This window comes from Propithecus coquereli, unplaced genomic scaffold (assembly GCF_000956105.1).
Source record: "Propithecus coquereli isolate 6110/MARCELLA unplaced genomic scaffold, Pcoq_1.0 Scaffold26, whole genome shotgun sequence".
NCBI classification, from domain to species: Eukaryota; Metazoa; Chordata; class Mammalia; order Primates; family Indriidae; genus Propithecus; species Propithecus coquereli.
Genome location: NW_012148174.1, coordinates 6,427,566 through 6,448,514, shown reverse-complemented (window position 1 = coordinate 6,448,514; position 20,949 = coordinate 6,427,566).

The window sequence follows — 20,949 nt, the reverse complement described above, 5'->3', positions numbered from 1 at the left end:
ATATATATGTGTGTGTACACACACACGTATACACTTACATACAGATAGTTTTTCTTGCGGTAGGCAGAAAGACGAGGAAGGGCGGGTAGAGGTTGCTAAAAGGAAATCATTGTAGCGACCTGTTCGGTAATAGAGGTGAACTTTGGAACCACATTAAATCAGGCTAGAGACTAGAGGTGACACACGGTTCTTTAGAGATGGATTTTTAGAAAACGTCTGAAGAAGACTGTCAACCAGTAACACAGCCCATCTTCACGCTATCCAGGCAGATGGAAAAGAGGTAGGCAAAACTGCAGACGCCAACAATGGACAGGGAAAGAGGGGGACAGGCGGGGTACTTAATAGACATTGGTAAGTGAATTTTGGGTGGTGGGAGGGTAGCATTTCCAGGTTAGATTTAAAGGGCCTTCTGGAGGGACATTGGGAGAAATCAGGGCTTGGGGTGTAGGCAGTTCAAGGTTAAGATGATGTGAACGTCCAGAAGGGAGTGGAGGTGGACACAGGCAAGGACTCCGGGGGGGAGGGGAGAAATGGAGCTCTCAGTCACTCCAGAAGCAACCACCTTTTATTAACGTATCTTCTTCCTGCTGCGAGAACAGTACTTGGATATGTTCCATCTAAATATTTTTCACAGCACATTTGCTAAAGATCCATTATGGGACCATGTTTTCATTTGGGTTTTGCAAGGAAATCTGGGTCATGGTGGGACTAGAAGAAACTGAAGTGTTTACAACCTCAGCAAGATTTGGGAGAGAGAGAGAGTTGATTAAGGCTTAGCTTCATGAAATATTTACACATCTCTTGCGTGGGCTTTTGTTTGCTCTTGTTGGTGCTGCTGCATATTTTACTTTGATAATGCTTCGAGTGTACTTCTCTCGAATGTGCTTATTTTCCAGTTATAAACTATTCTTCCTTTCCCATTGTGTTCACCATTGGCCTGCCCTGAGTAACAATTGTGGAAATAAAGATATATGAGTCACAGCACAAAGGAGAAAATCTTCTCAGTTGCTATCTGCAAAAGACAGGACTTTGCATTAGAGAATGTTCTTTTGAAATAGAGGCACGAAGAACATTTTTTCCAACTTTATGTGTGTGTGTGTTTAGATTTTCAAGTTTTTGTGTGTGTTTAGTAGGGGGAATAAGTTGTTGATTCATAAAGAGAAATAAGGTAATTATTTGCTGTTGCAAGTTATATGTTATATCACTGGAATTTGTTTTGGAAACAGCAGAGGAACTAACTCATGGAGAGCATGTACAGTGTGTTCTGGTGTGGTAAGGCTTCGCCTAATCTCTAACTTGACTTTCATGAAAATGATTAGGACAAAAATCCGAAGTGCATCAGCTTCATATGGAAAGCCGGGGACCGAAGAGTTACCCGAATCAGATCAGTGTCAACTAGAGGGCAGGGTGGGTTCCAGCAAGCTGTTTTGAAATTTGAGTGTTTTCATTGCCTCAAAAGACTTGCCTAATATGCTTAATTATTTGTTCCTGCAACATTTTCTTAATTATGCCTCAAATATACTTAAGAGGCTATATTAAGATCCAGCTACCCTTCGCTGTTTGAATTTCCAGTCCCCAAATCTGCAGCCTACAGGGAAGTATTGAAATATTTGTCATGGAATCACAGAATCATGAGATATTGGCCTCAGAGAGCGAGAACACGTGGTTCTGGTCCCAGCTCACACTTGAGCCCTTTCAGGGGCAGCCGCTTCTGCCCTTTCTGCACTTATCCATTCATTCATTCATTCATTCACTTGTTCATTCGTGCATCCCGCATGCGTTTCTCCTGAACTGGACATGATTCTAGACTGCGGACCGGGAGAATGAACGAGACACAGTCTCAGCCTGCGAAACTCGAGATGGAGGCCGCCAGGAGCGGCTAGTGAAATGCGGTGGCCGGGTGCTGTGGAGGCCAGGGGTGGAAGTGGGAAGCACAGGGAAAGTCGCCCATGGACGTGATGGATGAGAGAAGCCATCCTGGGGAAGAGGGGAGGGAAGGGCATTCCTGGCGTAGGGACCCAAATATGCAGAACCTGAGGAAAACAAGTAGCTCTAGGTGGTTGAAAAACGATGTCAGTATGTAAAGGTAGAAAGGGGAGAATGGAGAGGGCCGCAGGATCCACCCACAAACTGAAGTCCAGAAAAGCTAATTCATCTTGGCAGTAAACCATTTGATCTGGATAAGTTATGCATTATTCAGAATGCATTCATACTGAGGCTCTGTGTTGTCCATATCACCCCAGTTCGTATCCTTCAAATATCTTTGAAGAAACCATATTTACCTTAATTTACAATAGCCTGCTTAAAGCAGAAAAGAGTCCTTAAGAAAGTTGTACTTCTCTGAGTGTCAGTTACTTCAAGAAATGTCCACCACCTACTCCGCGTATCATGAAAATAAAAGAGAGAAGGAGGAAATAGAGATTTGAGTTTTATAGAAATGAGTTATAAAAATGCAGAGAAACTTATTTTTATAACAACAGTGCTCAGGGAAAAAGGATGGAAAATATTGTATATTCTAAGCACTTCATTGCCCCAGATGACTCCAAAAGGCAAACGTCTGATGGTGTGAAAAACTGAATGAGCAAACGAGGAACTCAGGAATACGGGCTAACGACAGCCAAAAGTCCACAAAATATTTTTATATTATTTTTTAAATGAGAGAAATATTTACAGTAATCCATAAGGAATCAATAAGTGCCCTTCTAGAACCGTCCTTTTCAAACTAATCCACTGTGAAGTCAGTTTAGTGGGTGTCGTTAGCATTTTTAATCTTGAAAAGTAAAATAGAGGAAAACAAAAGAAGTGAGTAAGTATTGTTCACGGAACTTCTTAATTAAATATATATTTATATGTATGTGCCTACTGAACTGGAATGTAAAATGTGTATCTCACTATGCATCATATTCCAAAAAATCCGAAAGCTTCTGCTTTAAGAAGCTTAGAAAAGAAAAGATGCTTCCAGTTTGCAAGATGCCAAGCGTAGTCTAAGAGATGTGATATATGAGCATTTATGCAATATTCTGAATAGCAGAATTGCCTGATTGAGAAAGGCCAGACTTACGACTTAGCAAATGCCTGGCAGTAAAGTCAGCAAGTAAGATCCACGGGAACTGAATTAGTCTGGAAAGGTTTCAAGGAGGTGGAATTTGAGCTAGTTTGTACAAGATGGATGGATCTGGATGGGCAGTGAGGAAGGTGTAGTGATACAGAAGGAAAAAGCAAAGAATGAGGTGGGTAATGGCAAGTGTATTTAAGAATCATTTCGAAAAGAAAAAATGAATATCAAATTAGAGGAAGAGAATTGCAGAAGAATTTCTGTTTATCTGAAATATTACTCAAGAGTTGCTTTTTTTTTTTTTTTTAAGAGACAGGGGTCTCACTCTGTTGCCCAGGCTAGACTCAAACTTCTGGGCTCAGTCAATCCTCTCTCCACCCTCCTCAGCCTCCCAAGTAACTGGGACCACAGGCATGTGCCACCACATCCAGCTAAGAGTTGCTATTTTTTAAAATAAATTTTATTTTGTATATTTAAGGTATATGGTATGATGCTATAAGATACATATATATATAGTATAATGGTTACTATAGTGGAACAAAATAATATATCCATCATCTCAGATAGTTACCCATTTTCCCTTTGTGTCAAGAGCAGCTATAATCTACTCATTTAGCAAAAATCCTGAATACAATACACTATCATTAACTATAGTTCTCATGTCCTACGTTAGAACTTTAGACTCATTCATCCTACCTATCTGCTACTTTGTAACCTTTGACCTACATCTCCCCATTTCCTCCCCGAAAGCCTGACGAATCTAACCACTTTTATTCTCTATCTCTGTATATGTGACCTTTTTCTTTGAGTTTCTAATTATTTTATGCCTAAGATTTCTTTTCCTAATACTATTTAAGAAAATCTAGCCATAATAACTAGAACATCAGAAATCTGTCATCTCCTGCCATCTTTTTCTTTTGCAATAATTTACTGGTTGAGTCTTGATCAATCCAATTTGATGGCTGAACTATTGAAATTTATGGGATACACCGCATTGTGGAATGATTATTTCATTTCTCAGAACACAACTACACTCATTGGCACAGAGGGGCAAAGATGATCCGGTGATTGTCCTAATTCAGCAAACCTTTCTATTCTTTTCAACGAGTCTCCTTTCATGAGCGCCTTGTAGATGCAAAATGCCATACAAGGAACTGACAGCCCGTGAAGACGAACCAGGTCACTTGGTAGCCTCGAACTCCAGAAAGAAGGGCAGCGGCTGCCATATTTTCTTTTTTTCTTTCCCAGTTGTTTTGTGACTTGTCCATCTTCTTCGTTAAATATTTAAATATTCGTATGCATTTCTAGAAATTACCTCATTGTGTTTTGCTGTAACCTAATAATTATTTTGAGAAGGCAAAGTCAGAAAAGAAGTCTACTTGTGTTTCTGAAAAACCTTCTTGGTGGTGGGCTTCTTGCTGTATTTCCTCACTACTAAAACAATCTTGCAATATTGCTACTCTTTTGAACAAAACTACACCTTTAACCAGAAGAACAGTGCCAGTTAAAACAGAGATTCATCTGCTTGAATCAGTTGATTTGGAGTGCAGCCAAATATGGAAATTTGTTTTGTTTTTTTTAATAAAGATGACCTGGACTCATTTTTCTTTTCCACATCACAGTGTTTGGATTAGTGATAATCGAACTTTTTTGTAGAAGAATCAAGCCTGGAATAATAAAAACATTTAGAGGCTGCATTTGGATTGAAAAGACGTTTATTGAATTTCATGGGGAAAACATATATACTCTTACAACTTCAATTACTTACTGTGTTGAATGCCAGTGAGAAAAATTTTCACAGCTTTTTAACTGGGTGTGTTGCAGTTGGCAACGCAGTAATAGCTTTCTAATTTTTCATATCTGTAATAAGATTATTGGCTTTATTTTGAAGCTAGGAGCATAATTTGGGGCCAAAATTATTATTACCGAACGGTAATCACTGACCCTAATCCAAATCTGAATCTGAGGGGATGCTTAAAAATCTTTTTGTAATGGTATTAAAAGGGTTCCATAGCCAGATTTGGAAACCATTGCTTAGTTTATGCCTCTATTTATAAGGAAATGAAGTGGTTACAGATGAGTCCCAGGGAAGTTGATAACTTGTCAGTAGTCATTGTTAGATCTGGGGCTAAAATGGAGAACTCCTCTTTCCTCTTCTCCACTGATTCTTGGCTAAGGGGAGAAGGAGTAGGACCAGAAGTCAATGTCTGAGAATCAGATTATTTATGCACCTCCTCTCCAAAACTTGGAATCAATGCAGTGAGCCTTTCTAAATGGCAACGTGGTGATCTCATCTCTGTCCCAAGGGTCTGATGTGGCAGAAATACTTGGGCATCAGCTGGATGATCTGAGGCAAGGCAGGTTCTTGGCCTTACACACCAGATTCGATTTAAAAATGTTAATTCTTGAATTCTAAACAGAGCGGCTACCCAAGCCACCGCTAGAAAATTGGTTTAGTCAGGACTCACAGCCTTGCAACACCTGAAGAACCGAGAAAACCCCGAAAAAACCCCCAGAGGCTGAAAGAGTGAAACCCACAAAGTCACAGGCGTCGCCAGGGACCTCAGCATTGTTGCTAATTCAGGGACAGCTGGACAGACATCTGTCTCCAAAGCTCCTGAAAAAATCACGTTTGCATCTATTAATTTTCTGGAGAGAAAAAAAGAGTTGCAGAGAATTATTTTTTAAGCTTGAATGGCAAATAGTCTATCCAAGGGAGAGTATCTAGTTTATAAGGAGTAATCAGATGCTTTATGTTGATCGATTCTTGGTTGTTTTTCAGGGATATTGATTACAAAATAGCATAAGATTAAGCTAACTGTGTTGTATCTATGGGAGACTCTTTCTGTATAATGTACAACTTTGGTTAAATGAAATGCTAAAGGGAGTAAAGTGTTTGTGTTAACTGTATTTCCTGAGTAATCAGAGCATATTTTTTTTGCTTCGGTTCTTGTTGACAATTTTTCTAAAATGTAATAGTCTGCAAATACTGTCAGGATTCAGAATTTTATTAATACATTGCCTCTGGGTTTTTATTCTGAATTATGGTTATGAAGGACAGAGATGCTGAATATAATATAGAAGTTTTTTCTTGTTTTTCTTCCTTTCTCATTATACACGCTTTCTCATTATACCCTTTTTCAAAAAAAATTCTTGTTCAAAAATGCAAAAGGCGTTTGGTTCATTGTGGGTTCCGCTTTGTCGGAGTTTGGTCTTTGCCTTGCCATTAAATCATTTTGAAATGCCTGTTCCTACTCTAAATTAGTTTCTCAGCCCATTGAAAACATGGTTTAAAGCTTCATTATTGAAGCAAATCCTCTGTGATTCCTAAGACCTGTTTCTAACTTCTGCTTTATACATAACATTAATTTTTGATTTCTACTTAGTTGTATTGTTCTTTAAGCCCGCCTTTCTTTGAATTGTTCTATAAATTATTTCTCTTTGAAAAATGCAGGTGAAAATGAAGCCACTGGAATTTTAATTGCTAATTAAAATCAAGCATTTGAAATTCTCATAAGAATTTTAGTCAGAGCTAAGGTTAGTAAATGAGTGTACATTTTCGCCTGCATCCCTGGATGAGTAAAAATTGCTTATGACACATGGGTGGGGATGATTGTTCTTGTTTTCATGTCGAACATGCTCTGAAAGCAGTCAGCAGAAATCTGTCACTGTCAGGGTCAGGAGCTGAGCTCTGATTAGGTGAGCAAAGATGCCTTTGCAATCTCCTTTCCCGTGGGGGATGGTCTACGCAAACCGATTCTCAGAGCAGAAGGGAGCTTTGCCATGAGCATCTGGGAGACCCGGTGCGCTTCACTTAGCCTGTCTGGACCTCAGGTTTGGGGATGGAGGTACCAGATCCGACTTGAAAACTGGCAGTCTGTGGGCCCAGCAGGAAAACCATAGCCTGCAGGTATTCATTTTTGATTAAGCCAATGTTTAAAAATCAAAAGATCTATTATAAAAATTGAAACCCACGTTCTCTAGGCTGGAGCTAAACAGCAGTATGGGCTACCTCATTTCTTCACTGTGGTCCCCACTTCTTGTAAGTCACTTGTACCCAGCAGCTTCACTTCATCGTGTTACCTACCCAGAGCCCGTAGGTACTGAGTTTGTGAAGTCTGGACTGGGTGTCCTCTCTAACTACCATCACGCTCTAAAACGCTGTGACTGTGCTCATGAAATTGATATGTCCCTGCCATGCAGAGAGAGATCATTGTACTGCACGTCGTTAACTGCCATGAACCAGAGGGAGTGTCTGAAAACTTTCCATCATCAAAATACGTAGAGTCTGTGAAAGTTGAGTGAGTACAAATTGAGTTGTTCTGGTCTGGTAGTAAGAGAATAGCAGAGTTTTCATTTGTTTGTTTGTCTAGTTGTCTGCTTTTTACTGTACCCCATGTGGCAAATGAAAAATATTAACAATTTTAACAATAATTTAATTGATTTTTTCTTTACTTTAAAGACCAATGACTAAGATTTTACACTGGATTGCCTTACAGATTTGTTTTAATGGCGCCATGTCTTTATCTTACGTACAACTCTTTACATACCCACCAGACTCTCATGGCCTCCTGAAAGCCCAAAGCACGTCCCAATCTTTCCAGGAATGGTGCGTTCTATTTGGTAGGCCCAGCAGTTGAGGCAAACTGTCAGGGGTAGTATGGACGCATCTCTCGGTTTCTGGCTGTGCTGGTACAACTGAGAAATGCTCATCTAACGATGGCAGTTGGCTGTGTTCGCAGCCCCTCTCTGATCACTGCCCAGTCTGGCCACTTGATTCTGCAGAACTGCTCTGGTCGTATAGCTAAGAAATGAGGTGACTCCGTCAGGGTTGATTTATTTATATTGCAAATAAAGACAAATGCCCTTTGGGGGCAACAAGATGGAAAACTCAGGCAGATCTCGTCGGTAGAGGAAGCTGTCTTACCAGCTCTCTGAAGTCTCTCATTCTCCCTCAACTTCTGCTACCGCTTTACGTCCTCGAGCACACTTCGCTGCACGTCGCCCCCGCATTGCGCCTCCTACTTGACTTCTAAAAACATCCCCTCGCCTAATTATTAATCCTAAATTGTCGGCGCCTCAGCAGCTTAGCTCCAAGAAGACAGTGCTGAGAATAGTATCAGGCGGAGCTAAGAGAGGACACAGTGCCACACCAACTCCATGCTCTCTTTGGAGACAGTGGCATTTCCTTATAGAATGACATCCAAGTACTCAAGGACTAGGTGTCCTGTCAACTGGAATGTGTTCACGTTATGTAAAAGACCGTAGGTGTTGAAATTCTATAGGGATAAAGTGATTTTCCCCTTGCTGATTTTTAAATAACACGCGTTTAGTTACACTGAAACTTTTATGCTCTTCTGTGAAGAAACTATTCTCCGATTCCTCCCGTGGTTATTTGGATGTCTGAAACTGTAATGATAGGTTTTTAAAAGATCGTCCCTCTGGGGTTTGTGGCTTCTGAGTGATGAGTCTAAGTCCCCGAGAGGGATGGTAAAAGTTAATAACCTGAGCTGGACTCAATCGAGGACACGTCAGTTTCTTCTGCTTTACAAATTCAGTAACAGCTTTCCTCCAGCTGGGAATAGGAGTTTGTTTAGGAGGCGAGATATAGAATGTGAAATGGGATTAACAGAAGGCCCTGATCTAAGGAAGGTGGATTCCTTGGATCATTTACTAAATCTCTACTGAGCATTTGATACATATGTTAAACCCTGTGCTATGTACTGGGGTTCAAAGTTGAACCAAACATAGTCTTAACTCTCAAATAATTCCCAGACTACTGGAATAAACTGACTAATAAATACGGCTCAGCAAAGTTAGAATGGGGTCTTGTCGTGATCAGGATCTCAGAGAATTCCCCTAACAGCCTAACAAACAAGGTCCCTCCTCCGTCCCAGCCGCACACCCCCTGTACCTCTTTCTTCCTTCCTATTTGCCCGAACAATTCTGCTAAACTTCCGTTCCTCTGCACAGCTTCGTCACCTGCTTGCCACACCTGGGCTCTTTTTCTTCCCAGCAAGGCCAACTTGAAAACTAGAGGAAGCCTTTCCCATACGACACTTCCTTAATGTTGCAGAAAATAAAAACACAGGCACATGTATGTTCAACTTCATTTTGCTAGAAACAGCTCAGAAACGGAAGGCAGCAAAAGTGACAGAGTGGGGTAGGTATAGGATTAAGAAATCTTGCAAGCTTCTCTGATGGCTGGTCCATATACCACAGGAAATTTCATCCTCATAAGTGTACCAGAACCTTAATGTAACTTCATTCCTTTTTTTTCCCTATTCAAGAAAACATCTACCAATGCAAGTGGGGTGAATGAGTGTGACATTATTATAGAAATAACTATTATCAAGATTAGGATAACTGATGGAGAGAGAGAGAAAACTACTCTAAATGATTTTTTTAATAAATCATTTGCTGTCATTGGCACTTCGTTGTTGCTCATAAATTCTTTGTGATACGCTAGTGTGTGTTAAGACTGTTCTAAGATAATTGTTTAGACCGTCAGGAATCACCTCCACCCTTGGGGGGATGATCTTGAATCAGATCATTATTGGGGAGTGCACCCATTCCAGGGGACAGAAAATATGCAGGTGTTTGCATAGCTGCTGTGTGAAACGCTCCATGCCCTCTTGCTGTCTGTTTTTCCTAAGGAGAAGCCCATTCCTTTAAAGCAGGTAGGCATCTGAGACCCCAAGGGGGTAAAACTCACATCTCTGGAATGCCTGGCAAGAGTGATTCCAGCTCCAGCTCTGTGCATTGACCCTGACCGGGAGGAGAACCTCTTTTGCCTTGCAGCCCACGGGCTGGTGGTGTAGGAGAAATGAGAGGAAAGGAAGGAAATCTTGATTGTAGGACTAATGATGATAAGTGGAGAAGAACGAAAGACCAACCAAACACATGAGAGAAGAGGGTTAGAATTCAGTAAAGAGGAAGCAAGAGACTGAAAGAAACCAGTTGAGGCACTTTGCTCTCTTGGTTCTAGGGCAAAAGGAAACTTTCGATAAATTTATCTTTATCCATCGACTTTCCACAGGAAATGGATGAGGGATAGACTATGGATCGGCATTACTGTTTCACGACCTTATTCTTAGACTTCTCTGCCATTGGCATCCTCATAAAATTTCTCATTTAAACAAATCTGTGAGGTTTGTACTATTAGTTTCCACATTTTAGAGATGAGGAAACATTAAATAACTTGCCCGGGGTCCCGTGGCTGGTAACTGATTGGACTGTTTGTGAATTCAGAGTTGTCCGATTTCAAAGGCCACGTGCTTCACCACAATGCTACGCTGCAGTATTCTGTTAAGTGTCGGTAACGTCAGAAATTATTAACGCTGCGTCAAAATATGAGGAACCAGCAGGATTTTATGGAATGCTTTCTTCTATCTTGGATTTCATTCTGCGTTACTTAAAAAACAAATGTGAGGGCTTCTAAATCAGCGATGACATTTTTAAACAAACTGGGTGAGTTCAACGACAGAGATTTTAGGTTAAAACTTTATAGATCGGTGCATAGGTGATAAAATTGACAAATAGAACTTTTTATCAAAATAGCCAGGTGACACATATGTTCAGCAAACAACATTTCTTTGTTTCTCGAAAGAAAAACCAAACACATTTCATATGGTCACGTGTGTGTGCACACAAACACACGTGCACAGCAAGAAAAACCAGGCATGTGTCTTTGTTTAACTCTGCCTATGGACTTTGGACTTAGGAATTATTTATAGAACTAGTGTTTCCGTGATTGATGTTTTAATCATAGACATTCATTTACTTATGAAAGTTAAGTAACTCCTTATTATAGCTTACAGCTACGTATTGCCGTTGCAAATGGAAGACCAAAAAAGGCAACGTATGCGTAGGTGGCCCATTTGAGACAAATTCCTTCTTAAAACTATAGTTCTAATGAATTAATGGTACTACATAGAAAGAAGAATATACTTATCTCTGTTCACTCTGAAGATAGAAATCCACTAATTGTAAAAATGAAAAAAAAAGCCATGATTTCTGCCCTTTTTTTTTTTCTTTTTAGTTCCTTAATAAGCAATTGATTTTTTCCCCCCCTAGGAAAAAAATTGACAGAAGTCACCTACGGGCATCAGTCTTGTTACTGGACCCTTGTCAACAATCTGGATTGTTTTTACCACCTTGTAACATCTGAAAACCCGAACTCTTTGTTCCAGGATGTAGCATAGCAGAGGGCCATTGCTTTTTAAAGTGTGGATTTCCAGCAGTGACCTGTGAGAGGATCTTAGGGGAAATGCAGCTTTACTTTTTATTTTAATCATTATGAATTTATTTTAACATAGAAATATGTTCAGAATACATCTTGAAATATATTTTTTAAAATAGGTGCCATGAAAATTACATAACTGACACATCAACCCTGTGATATCACAGACACTATTTCCTAGGACGAGGCTAATATTTTCAACTAGTGCACCAGCGAAAGTCAACTTAATGAAAAACATCAAGTAAAAAAAAATATTGTGGATAAGAAGCACAGAAGGCAAAAGTCATGAAATGGGTACACAAATGTCACACTTGGTGAGAGTAAGACACAAAGTCACGTCGTTGCCCTCAGTACCTTAGGAGAAGTTCTCTCTAGAAATGAGAAGGATGGTCTAGAAATCAGTAAGATCGATTCTAGCTCTAACGTGCTCCATTTTTTTTTTTTAACAACTTTCCTGTTTTTTCTTCATTCTTGGGCTTGTTTTCTGACTTTCAGGTCTCTTCAGGCTTTGTTGAAACATAGAGTGACCCTTTTTATCTCCCCTTGTCCCTCCCTGCCAAGCACGTATGTCTTCATTCGTTTACAAATATCCTCAGTATACCCTACGAAGAACTTATGGTCATACGTGGGCCTAGGAGAGCTGCGGAGTTCTATACCTCTGACTTTTGTGTTGAGTGTCCATGTCTGTGATTCACAGCCCTTGAAAGCCCCGGACTTCTGCCACGTCGTCGTTTCTTTGTACTTCCTGAACAACTAAAAGACCTTCAGTGGAAAGTCCCTTATTGATAAAACGCATGATCAAGGCTCATATTACGAATGTAAAATGTGCATTGCTGTACCTCCTGAATGAGATTATACGTGAGAATGGACAAAAGGAGTTTCTACTACATCTCATTGCTAGAAATGTCTAATTCTTGAGCCATTTTGAATACAAAGAAAAAAAAGTAGGGCTTTCATGATTTTGGGAAGAGTTTAACGTTCATACACGCCTGGTCAGTTAGAAATTTTTACAAGTGAGTCATTTGAGGAATTTTAACACTTGAGTTTTTTAGGTTCTTTTTTTAAAAAAATCAGCTATATTGAGGCAGGGGAGTCAAGTTTCAATCGTGCTTATTGTTTTTTCATATAATTGACTCCTCACCCAAAAAAGTGGGTGAGGTATAACTATTACTATGACTCTATTTCCTTGGGAATTTGTCACTGAGAAACATTACTAAAATGTTAAAGCACTTGAATGTGGTCAGTAGAAATTGTCATAAGCGTTTATTATGTCACTATTGCTGTTTTATGGTTGCCAGCAATTCATAAGATTTTGCTGTAGTGTTGAAAAGGATATAGCTGTGGTTTCCTGCAGGAGTTTCTATATAATAGTGAGAAAAGCATCAGAGGATGCAGTTGGTCGTGGCTGTTTGCTCATACTCTGCTGCTCTTTTCTTTTTTGTAAAAAACAGGAAGCTGAAATTTGTTCTTTACTTAGTGCAATTGATGTTTAGTAAGGGCTTTTCTGTGTGACAATATGGGAAAATGTAAAGATGCAAAGATGTATCCCTGCCTGTAAGGACCATAAAATCTTAAGAAATTAAGTAAAAGATTAGGAATTTATATAAAGAGCTTGAAGCACTCAGGACAGTATTTATTTACTCTCAATGCATATGGTGATAAAATTGATCCATTGAAATTGTTTTCAAATTTTTAATGTGTGTATTTTATCATGAGTAACTTCCCAAGTGTCACATTAAAACATATTTTGAAGAAACAGCTAGTTAGCTCAGATGGTTTTTAATTCTAGTTATTGCACCGAAGTTCAAACTAGTTCATCAGTTTTTCTCTGTTTTCTGGTTATAGAGCAAACTTCCTGTTCCTCAGCTTATTAGTTTTGAGGGGAATCGGGCAAAAAAGCATAATTCAAGTTCCATCTCAAAAACAAGGTAAAATAAAATGACACACTTAGGCTTAATAAATCAGTACTATTTCATTTGATTCTATCATAAAATTTTTAAAAAGAAAGGCAGGTATAAAGGAATATTTGTAACCAAGTCTGAATAGGAAAGATTTAACAGAAGCTGTATCACTTAAGGAAGCATAATCACTATGGTGATATGGAATAATGGATTAATTATGTAAGTTTTAGACCTTACACAATTCTGGAAGCTTTGCCCTTGCTTTTGCATCTGGTATGGGGTGGATGTCATCGTGGATTAGCAGAGCTGGAAGCTGGGAAGAAAAGCGAGATTTGAAGCGGAGCCATGCAAGGACGAACCAGAACCTGTAAGACAAACCGAAACCCATGAAGACAAACCGGAACCTGTGTTTGACTCATATCTTCTCCAACCTCAACGACCTGACCCAGAGAACCACAGAAGGCGCTGGGACTGTTCGCTGCAAAGCCTTTCATGCACTTGGCCCAGAAACAGAAGGAGACGGTCTGGTGGGAGGCAGAGGGCCAGCAGCCTGACCGCTACCTGACATCAAGGTGAGCTGGGAGGTCGTGAGCCGCACTTGGTACCCTACACCGACCTTCAGAGCATAACGCTGCTGTTTCCCTCCTACCTTCCAAACCTCACATACATTTCCTTTGTAGTTAACCTTAATGAAGAACAATTTAGGAAAGGGAATTCTGGGAACTGGTTTCCATCTTGTCTAAGTTGGCACCTGGTACAAAACCACTACAGAAGCTAGCCAATAAAAAAGAGAAATGTTTACAGTCAGGAAGTCCCTTGCTTTTGAGTTCTACAAAAAGCCTTTCAACCAAAGGATTCCCGATGCATCCTGCTCATGGATTACATCTAAGAAGTTTTCTATATAATTCTACAGACTCCTCCAAATTTTCTTCTATATGCAACTATAAGTTGTTGTTTTACTTCCATTCAAAAAGTGAAGTTTCAGAAGGGGTAGACGATGAAGAAAGTACCAAGATTCATGTCATTTAAGCCACTGAACTCAACACTTCAAAGTATATATCATCTGCAATATAAAAATTAATAAGATTAACTCTGCACATGGCTGGGTGACGTAGTGACGAACATATTTTCTGCCACAATAGATTCCAAATTCCATTTTTAGATTTCCGTAGGTGCTACAGAAAGTTCGTATAATATAATGCTACAGAAAAGCAAAAGCTCAGTTAGAAAGAAGCTGCCACCTCAGCTTCTTTCATTGTTTTATTTGGTTTTATTGCGAGACCCTTGCTTGGAAGGATGTATGAATCGGTGCTGTGTGTATCGGGGAGTTTACCAACAGTGGAGGTGTTCGGCCAGATGCTACAGCCAGGATTCCTACAATGAATGGGGCTTGGCCTCTGGATCTGCTGAAAATATTTTCATTTTCAAGATTCTTTAAGTCTTTATCGGTGACTCCCAACTTCTCTTTCTCTTGTCCCAACTCACTTGATAAATGATATTTACAGGGCAGGTCACCTCCCCCTTGTAATTCCACCGTTTTCTTTCTCACCTAAAAAAGCACATTGAAATATAAGTAAGTAATCTAATTTTTAAAATAAATAAATAATCCATAATCATTTACTGGTAATAAAAATCTTGCCTTTTGTACAGGCACAAGAAAGCCATTCCTCAAATATTTTACCATCCCAACCATGTTTTCCAATTTACCCCCTTGGTAAAACAAGAAAACAGAAGCCTATTTTTTTTCATTCAAATACCCACAAAAGCAAATAAAAATGGGAATGTCCATAAAAAAGGAGGAAAGTGCATAGTTTTATTAAAATTCCTTTAGTATTCCACTCTTGATAAAATTAGGCAATCCTAGGTTAGGCTTTGGATGCATTAATTGTGTCACTGTGTATGTTGATCTAATCTGATCATATAGGAACATTTATTTGAGCAGCATGTGTTATTTGCCTATTGTTACAAATCCCTGCCCTGAAATGGGGTGACAGAGCTTCATATGTACAAAGATGACTAAGACTCATTCCTTACCCATGAAGAATCTGTAGTCTGGTGGGAGAGATCGTACAAAGAACCAAATGAAGAGAGAGGAGGAAGTATGGAGTGTGGGCATAATATGAAAGTGGAAATATTGTGGTTCTAAAAAGATGAAGTCTCAAAATTTCATCCCACTCTATACACTTAGAATGACAAAGACAAAAAAAAAATCCTGACAACACCAAGTGCTGGCAAGGACGTGAAGCAACTAGAATGCTCCCATGTTGCTAGTGGGGACACAAAATGGTACAGCCACTGTGAAAAAATATTTTGACAGTTTCTCATAAAGTTAAGCCTTCACTTACCACATGACCTCGTAATCCTACTCCTGTTTAAGTGAAATGAAAACCTACGGTAACACAAAAACCTATGTATAGTGGCTTTACTCATAATCACCAAAAATAGGAAATAATTCAAATGTCCCTCAACTAGGAAGTGAACAAACAAATAGTGGCAGATTCAGGCAATGAAACGCAACCCAGCAGTAAAAAGGAACGAACTATCAATACACACAACAGCAGGGACGAATCTCAAATATATTATGCTAATGAAAGAAACCGGACTCAAACAGTTATGTACTTTGATATTTACATCACATTCTGGAGAAAATAAAACTGCACAGGTGGAGAACAGATTAGTGGTCAAGGTGAGGGAGAGTTTGACCACAAAGGAGTCGTCGAGGGAAATTTCTTGGGGGTGGGGGGAATGTGATAGGACTATTCTGTGTCTTGATTGTGGGGGTGGTTACGCATAAGCTCATAGACCTTTGTCAAAACTCATAGACCTATACGCCAAGAAAGGGTAAATATAATGCTATGTAAATTGTTTTAATTCTCAAAAACAAAATTCAGCCTCGCATCGTGGTCTAAAGTATAGCATCTTCCTGGTCCTGAGATCAGAAAAGCAGGCCATATGGAGACGATGCTAATCCTGTTCCCTGTTTATTGACACAGAAAAATGTGCAGACGGAACAGATTTGCACTCTGATGTCCAGAAATCTTGGGTTAGTTTCTATCTCGAAACTCTCTTTAAATGGACGGAGGCAAGTGTCCTGGGACCCGGCATGTCAGCTGACAATTCCCGTCGCCTAAAATAATGCTACGTTAACCATCTGGTGAGCGTGTGTGGGACAGCGTGTGCTCGCTGTGTCCTCTGCTGTATGCGTGTGAGTGGGACACGCTGCTTCCTCCCTAATCTCACATTCACAAACACTGAAAGAAATTATTTATTCCAATATTATTGATCGAGGTCTTATTACATGGCAAGCACTGCACTATAGGCTGTGAGGGCTAAATATTGAGCTTCTTAGAGTCCCTATCCAAAACGGAGCTTACAACGTAGCGTGAAAGATAAGACATATGCCTCGATAACTATAATTCGATCAGATTATGCAAATCCTGTAATAGAGGTTCCATCGCTGGACTGTGGCTGCTGAGAGGAGGGAATCATCACTTCCTGCCAGGGGTATCTGAAAAGGATTATTTTTGTGGAGTGTGTGGCATTTGTCCTGAAACTTAGAGATTCTAGTAGATCTTAAGCTCTTTGAGAAATGGATCCTTTCTGCCTTATTCTCTGGCTTTTCCCCATCCCTAGCCCAGTCCCTGATATACTACTGATACCTGCACCAATGCTTTGGAATTAGTAAATGAAAGAAAGAAAGGACAAGTAGCATTTTCAAAGGCAAAGAACCCACTCCACGGGCCGTGGCCTGAGCAGAGGAATGCAGGCAAATGCTTCAAGCATGTTTGAACAACTGAGACGAGTTCAATTTGGCTAAAGTATGGAGGGGTTAAAGGAAGTACTGTTCCAATATTCCAAAACTGTGTTGGAAATAACAAGTTGTGTTGGAGAGTTCCAGGTTAAGTAAGGAGAATATTTTCGGTATAAGGAGCCACCGAAGAAGGATCTTTGAGCTGAGACTGATGTGATCAGATCTGTGTTTTTAAAAGATGTCATTTGCCAGGGATTATTAGACAAGGACTATTACTGATTATATAAGCTGCATAAGGGCAAAGTATAGACTGTGTGAGGCAGCTGTACCTCCAGCATGACTTGGCGGAGGCAGTTGTTGGCATATCGCACCTGGAAAACAGGAGTCAGAAGACCTGGCTGGGATCACGTCTAAACTTTGCTTCTACATGGTGGAACAAATCACTTAAGTTTCTAAAGTCTCAGGTGTTTTATGTATGACGTTAATGTAGAAATTATAAGAAATGGTATCTGTGGGAGTTTCATATATTTTAAAGAGCTATATAAATATAACAGGTATTGTTAGTGGAGTCTCAGTGGCTGGAAAGGAGGTTGCAAATATTTCTGGCAAAGATGCGACAGGAGTTGGTGACCGCATGACTCTAGGGGGTAAGGGAGCAAAATCTGTCAAAAGGACTCCAGGGTTTGACTGGGAGAACATTGATGCCATTACCGGAAGTAGGTATGTCAAGAGCGGAAGTCTGTTTTGGCAGAATGATGTTGAGTCTACTGTTGGACGTTGAGTTTGGGATCCTGGCCCAATATGCAGGTCCGATATCTGGCCAGCTTGGGTAGAATGGAGGAGGACCCAGAAGTGAGGAAAAGGGAGATGCCCAGTTTGACAGCACTTAGAGTCATTTAGACATCCTGAGGGTAAAAGAGATTACCAAAGAAAGGAGAGGATCAGAGAAGAGAATTCTTGGCAAAATCCGTATTTAGAGGTCAGAGAAGGAATTAGTTTGATCTAAAGCTACAAAGGGATGATCTGAAAGTGGAAAGAAAAGTTGACAAGGGAGAATGTCAGGGAGAGGTGACCAGTGGTGAAAATGATACCAAGATTTCAAGGTGGACGAGGAATAAAATTCCAACTCCTCATCTTAGAACCGAAAAACTAATACCTTCCTTGCGGGCTTGTCCTGGAGAGCAGATAAGAGACAGTGCTAAACATCATCTCTAATACACAGTAGGTTTAAAAGTAGGAGCTATTATTAGTATTGTTATTGAAAATTTATCCTCGTTTTCAACATCCTTTAGGGATTTTAAAAAATGTAACCCAGCCCTTGTGAGGGTTAATTGTGATGTTGCCTTTTTTTTTTTTTTTTTTTAGATAAATCATAGGCTAAATTTGCTGCATAATAACATCTCCTGACCTTTAAAGAGTAAAACATCCATCCCAGTTTTAGAAGAATTGCAGACGGTTCTGACAAGAGCACACTGTTTTCCAGTAACTCTCAGGAGAGTGTCCCACATGGAAAAACAAATTCCTCTCCTCCAGGCCCAAGGGGCATCCTATCAAGGTACACAGGATAAGAACAACTTGCTCATCAGGTCCCCTCTGCCCCAGTGAGAAATGCACTAAAGCTGGGTTTCAGCTGCAGGTGACAATGAGATGCACTTATGAAAATGTCATGGAGCCAGGAAATCTTTGGTGATGAGGAAAAAATGAAAAAGAACATTGGTTTGATAGACACCCTTTTACAATTTCTTACGAAGGAGTGACCAAGACAGCATATGGTCACAATCAAGTCTGTTCGTGTCATATTGATTATTCTGTAATTTTTATCTAAGAAGCCAAGCAGCTCTGCTTGGATCCATGCAAGAGCCACTTTCCTCTGCCAAGAGAAAAAACAGGTCCCTCTTTTCAGGATCGTATATTGCATCTCTCCTCAAATCGGCCACCTTAAACGTGTGCAATTAACAAGTCACAGTGAGAAAGCAGGCAAGGCTCAGGGACATCCACAATGACTCTGAGAAAACCCATCCCGTGCACAGAGCAGGATTCTGTGATTTTTAAGGACACTTGTGTCACTGAAATGCGATGGTACCTTATTCCATATGTTCAAAGGATTAATCAAAAATTGTGGCCACTCCCAAGGAAATGTTGTCATCGTTTGATATCAGTGTGCTGGCCGAACACTGAAACACACACAAATTTTCTTCCATATTTACAGAAGTCAGTAAAAATCAAGATTATCGTGGAATCAGCCTGTCAGTCTTTCTCCACTTTAGGGATTATTATGACTTTCCTAAACATGCGAGAATATTTCTGAACACACCCAACATTTTTCTCTTCTCTTTCAGTCCACATTTTATTTAATGGAGTCATTTGTTTTTTCACTCATTTCAAGTTATGGAACTTTGAAATAATTTCTGGAATTAAATCCCATTTCATAACCTGGCCTTGAAATCTATCCATAATAGACTTGGGCCTAGAGCTGAATTTCCGAGTCAGTATCCCACCTGCCACCCCAGAGACTCCCCGCCCCAGCTCTCTTCCCGCTTATACTCTTCGGTTCCAGGTAACAGTGGGCCACATAAACCACGGCAAGTCTGTACCTTCCTGTCTTTGAATCTTTGCTTAGGGTCTTCCCTCTGCCCAAAGGCTCAGCTTTTGAAATTCAGCTCAAGTCTTTAACCTGTGCTAGGAAGTAGCACACAGTTCAGTTTGGCCAGTTTAGGTATATTAACTACAGGAAGCTAACTTCTGTAACCTACGACCCTCAATTTCAAAAGCTTAATCAAATAAAGTTATATGCATAATTTTTTAAAATCTTTACCAACACCTCCAAAACACCTAAGTTCACCTTAGTGTTAACCAGTTGCTCTCTTGTACTCCCATAGCACTCTCCTCTATAATTCTAGTACAAGAGTTACTTTTAGGGGTATATCTTCCCTGAAATATTCAGTTTTGGAGGGCAGCTTTTTATATATCTTTGTATAGTCCCCACAGAACTTAGCACAATGCCTTATACATAGAAAGCCTCAATATATATTTATTGAATTTAATCCAATTGTCCATTGAGTTCAGTACTGAATTCTTCAGCATCCTGAGGCTGAAGTCATAGATTTTTAAAATAATTTGCTTTGTAACTATTTTTGTGGTGCCACCTTCAAAATCCTTGTAAGATTTACAGTTTGCTTTTTTTTTTTTTTTAATGTGTCCTTGTATCTTTACTATAACAAGAGAAAGCACGTGTTTTCCCTGTCCATACTTGGTGACTTTTCTTTCTCGGGGGTTTTTGTTTTCTACTCATTCTGAAAGTCAAGAAGTTCCTAGAACCAGTAACAAGGAATGAAAGAAAAATAGGAAATGAATGTATAAGAGAACATGCACATAGGAAATGGAAATACATTGAAATTAGAGTCACGTTCTAAAAAAAAAAAATGAAGAAAAAAATAGACAAAGGAACTATAGAACGTTTTTTAAAGTAAGCTTCCTGAGTATGATGAGGTGAATTCTCAGATGAAAAGAGACGTGTACTTGCTGTGATAAAGATAGAACACAGGCAAGCACCAGTGACACGTGACCTTGGCGGGAAGGCCCACACCACGGCTGCTCTGAAGTAGGCCCCAGACAGAGAACAAGGAACCAGAAAGTGGAGCACAAGATTTGGGGGATCACCATCATCCAGGGGTTACAATGCACATCACCCATCTGATGATGTCATCTGCTCCACTTTAATAAGACCGTGAACAGAAACCGTAGTTTTATTGAAACATTTCCACACCTTGCAAATTGGTGTTCCTGCTAATTCCCGCTTCCTTTCACTGCTGTTGTTAAAACATTCAGCGACTAGCTGGCTTTGCAAATATGAATAACCGGGGGTCATCTTAGGCCCAAACATATGTGGACAATGTTCTTATCACTTTTAGGAAAAAAATAATGCCTCCCATTACCATCTGAGGGTAATAGAATTGCACGTGTGGCAAATAATTAATGAATTCTTAAAAGTAAACAGATC